The sequence below is a fragment of the Sinocyclocheilus anshuiensis genome, unplaced genomic scaffold (genome assembly GCF_001515605.1).
Source record: "Sinocyclocheilus anshuiensis isolate Anshui unplaced genomic scaffold, SAMN03320099.WGS_v1.1 scaffold1341, whole genome shotgun sequence".
NCBI lineage: Eukaryota > Metazoa > Chordata > Actinopteri > Cypriniformes > Cyprinidae > Sinocyclocheilus > Sinocyclocheilus anshuiensis.
The window spans coordinates 928,667-933,160 of NW_015553274.1; the positions used below are offsets into that span (position 1 = coordinate 928,667).

At 40.6% G+C, this 4,494-nt stretch overlaps 1 long non-coding RNA gene across 1 annotated transcript in view; it reads right to left on the bottom strand.

The window, feature by feature from the left end:
* Positions 1–387: 387 nt before the first annotated feature.
* LOC107668203 (uncharacterized) overlaps positions 388–4,494 on the bottom strand; it is a 33,595-nt gene continuing 29,488 nt past the window's right edge. The window contains exons 3-4 of the long non-coding RNA XR_001631870.1: positions 1,062–1,161; positions 388–492 (exon numbers count right to left, since the gene is read on the bottom strand). This is a non-coding gene — a long non-coding RNA (uncharacterized LOC107668203). The remainder of the gene's footprint in view (positions 493–1,061; positions 1,162–4,494) is intronic.

A 4,494-nucleotide genomic window follows, 5' to 3' on the forward strand; every position in this document is an offset into this window, starting at 1 on the left:
TATTCAGGCATTTTCTGAAAAATGTATCAAAAATGAGTTTATGATTAAAACAAGAAAAATATTTATCAAGTAGATTTGTTTAATGCCGCTGACAGATAACCTCTTTTACAGTGTAGTTTGTTATGTAGCATGACTTTCATTTTATTGCATTTCTCATCATATTATCAATGGTCATTAAATTTATTGCATTTCTCATCATATTATCATACGAAACCATCTTAAGAAATGTATAAAGGACTCTACAATTCATGCAAGAGGCATGCAGGAAGATGGGGAACTGGAGACAAAATCTGTATACTTATACACCCCTAGCATCATGCATCCGTCCATCTCTCCATACTTTTATCCCAGTGCACACATTATTCCAGCACATTAGACTGTCAGCTTGAATCCATTGACTACTGCAAGTATCAACAGGGATCTGCTTGTCTTGCCCACGGAGCAGCTGAGGTATACACGACCTGACACTCGCACAGAGACTCGTCTGAACGCCTGGAGAAAAGGGAAGAGAGGGAGTCAGTCTTACATGAGGTCTATGGCGAGGTCACAGATTAAAGAGGCACCCACAGGCCTCAAATGGGAGTAAAACTGGAAGTATATGTTATATGAGGGTCCAAGCTGTTTCAACAGAATAAGATCAGGTGTTGAAATGAATTCGTTTGAGACCGTCAAGCTTTGCTGGAATGCAGCGTTTGCGTGTTAAACTTAAGTCTGGGATTTCATGTCTCTTTAGATGTTTCTTCAAATAACAAAACATCTATGTAGGTAGGAATAATTATTTGAGAATTAATTTCTTTGTAATGCAATTCAAAGGCTGAAAAAGTAAAAACAAAAAAATCACAATGTTGTACACCATCTAAGGAGTTGGAAGAGATTAAAAAACCCTGGCAACTCCTCAAAAAAGACATATCTGATACTGTTTTTTGCATGTTAGGTTTTGATCTGTATGATGTAAACTCTTCAGGCTCTTGTAGGTTTGTGCAGCGCTGCAATCTGGAAAGATTTTAATTATACACATATCCTTTCCTGGCAGTACATCTGATCGAAACAGTCATACCTACCAAAGGAGGTATCGTTTACGGACAGCAGAGGGGTTTTCCTTGGCCGTTTCATGCAGGATTATATGAGGATATCAGCCCACAGTCCCTGAGCAGCATGTACCTGTACACAGATTTCAATCTTAGGGTCATTATCATTGTCACTGGGAAACATTTCTGGAATGTTTTCTCCCCTCTGGCCCATGAGGCCAGATTACTGCAGACCTAACATGATGCTCTACGTTCCCCCAGCAGATCCAGTGAGCTTTTGAAGAAAGACTTCAAAAACTGGAGAAACATTCCTTACTTGTTGTTGACTACAATTAGATGAAAAGAGTTCTCTTGTCTATTGGTCCTTAACACGCGAAGTTGAGACACTCGCTGTCTCTCAGGATTGTCGGACCAGTATTATGGAAACAACAAGTGCAGCGTTGCTGTCACTTAAGAATGAACAAATATTAAAGATTGAGACTGAAATCGGATACCAATCTAAAAACAAAAACCTTTGACCAATTTCTCACGCCAATCAACAGAATAATCTTAACCACAGCCCTGTCTAAAATCCTTTAACTCTATTCTGTGTTTTTGTGTGTGCTTAGCTTTAAAGGAATAAGTCAAACAAAATGAAAATTCTGTTATGCCATTATGTCTTCATATTTTTTCAGTGGAACAGAATAGTAGAACATTTTGAACAATGACAATGTTTAAATATATTTTAGAACAACACTAAACAAAAACAAACTGTGGTACGTCTTACAGTTGTAAGTGGTATGAGTTTGGTTCATTAAAAAGAATCACCTCATAGGAGTCATTTGTTCTGTAATCGGACTACACTGGTCATGTTTTATGTTTTTGATGAAAAAAAAAAAAATCTTTAGAGTGATTTGTTCAGGAATCACACTACATTGGTTCCACTGTACAGTATGTGTTTGATTCACTAAAAACAACCCAGTTCATAATATCATTCACTCAAACTTGAACTACACTGATCACACTGTATGTTTTCGATTCAATAAAATGTATCGCTCATAGAAAACCCCAGGCTGCTGACTTCAACACTCTGCTTGCCTCATTTGTCCTCAAGCGAGTGTCTACTACAGCTACTCACAAATCAGGTAACCAACTGGACCTTATCTACACACGCTACTGCTCCACTGACAACACTTTAATTACTCCATTGCACACCTCACCTCAGACCACTTCCTCATCACTTTTAACCTCAAACTGACTCCTGACACAACACAATTCTCTGCAGTTCACCTTTTGGCGTAACCTATGCTCACCCTCTCCCTCTCGCCTATCCTCTATGGTTTCATCCTCACGTCCTCCACCCTATCAGTTTTCAGCATTGGACACTAACACTGCTACTGACACTCTTTGCTCCACTCTAACATCTTGCTTAGACAATCCTTCTGCCCCCTGGCTGTCCGATGTTCTCCATGAACATCACTCACTTGTACAGTGTTGCTCTCTTGTTGGTCTGAGTGCTTCTATTCTTCTCCTCATTTGTAAGTTGCTTTGGATAAAAGTGTCTGCTAAATGATTAAATGTAAATGTAATAAAATGACTATATAATATCCGAAAATGAACCTGGAGAGATCTCTGCTTTGTTGTAATTACATGTAAATGTAACAAGAGTCTGACTTATAACAAGTGCTCTGGATCTTCATAGTGGCATACTGCAGATATTGTGCCAGGGGCCACTACATTGTTAGATGATATCAATATCAACCACCTAAACCTCTAAAGGAAGCTTGGGCCACATCTGGTCATTCTCATGACGCTTAAAGTCTAGAAAGAAATTCAAAAATGCAATAAAATTGACTGAGGTTATTCTTTTCAAAACAGAGGAATTAGCATGTAATTTTTCTTGCATGTGCAATGCAATATTTCAGTGAATGAAAACATACTTATTCCAGGAAAGAATACTCTGTCCATAAAATTATTTTTCTGATTGAAAATGTTTACATGACCCTTGTGGCTACTTCGGTGATTATGAGATGGATTTTGGTGTTGTTTCCCAGTGCTTTCTTGATCCATTACAAACAAAGGTTTTTGGTAACCGTCTACACGGAGAGTTTTTTAAACTCCTCCTGTTTGAGATGTCGGGACTCCATCTGTTTCTGTGCCACTGTGCTTTGAGAGTCTACTCTATTTTAAACCGAAATGTGTATTTTCCCCAAATAGTTCTCTGCAAATGTACCCAAATAACATTGCAATGTAGCCTTTTGCACTTTCACGTTTCCATTTGAACATACTTTAGCCATACCACTCTTCCTTGTGCTCTGACATGTTGTGTTCACAGTGTGTGTGTGAGTGTATGTGTGTGTGCTCTCCCTCATTCCCCTGAACTCAGTGGCTCTCTGCATAAAGGTATCTTTGTGATGGCCTAAGGTCTAAAGTCATGCAAGGGGGGCCAGCAGTTGCAGCTGCGCTACTTTCCTTGGCTGACCTGATTTTTCAGACCCTCTAACACCACAGACAGCCCAGTTATGCAAACACGTCAATCAAAATACTCCTGCCCCTGTGGAAAAACAGACTGCTCTAAAAAGTTATGTTATCTCTTCCCAAAGGCACTGTGAGTACTAAGCTAGGAAAAAGGGTAAAGTCTGTAGTTTCAGTACCAGTTGTTTTTCTTTAAAGGGGTCATATGATGCAATTTCAATTTTTCCTTTCTCTTCAGAGTGTTACAAGCTCTTGGTGCATAAAGAAGATCTGTAAAGTTGCAAAGACTAAAGTCTCAAATCCAAAGAGATATTCTTTATAAAAGTTAAGAGTCAGCCACACCTACCTAAAATGGCTCGTTCTAACACGCCCCCACATATCTACATAACTATGTTGTAAGATTTGCATAACGCCGCCCAAATGTTCACGCAAAGAAAGAAGGCGTAACTTTTATTCTCGGTATTGTTGTTGCCACCGCCATGTCGTGAAGGCGCTGTGTGATTCGTTGTGAAAGCGAAACTACTTTGTTTGGCCTTCCAAAAGAGGATGATATCTGCTTCGTCATGCCTGGAGCTGATCCGTGCTGGTTGCTGAGGAAATACTACAACTTTGCGCTGTGGATCGCCGGATCGGCTTTCACCGTGGACGAAGTGGAGTCCAGCCCGGGGTCGTCACATGTGGTTGCCGCAAGCCCGCCGGACGCTCCTTCGTCGAATCCGCCACCTCTGCTCACTCTAGCCCTCTGGCCGTTCCTCATGCTAGCCCCCGGCTTCTGCTCACTCTAGGCCGCTGCCGCTCACTCAAGGCCACCGTGTGTGACGCTGTGAAATTTTTGGAAGGCCAAACAAAGTAGTTTCCAAAACTGGACACGACTAGAAATCAGTGGTTAAGTTGTATTTACAACACTGTTCCAGAACACTTCAACCCAAATATTCAGATGTGTGCAGCACATTTTATGGACGACCTTTCCTGATCCTGGGAGAGTAGACTACAATGCCGGCAGTTCTGACTC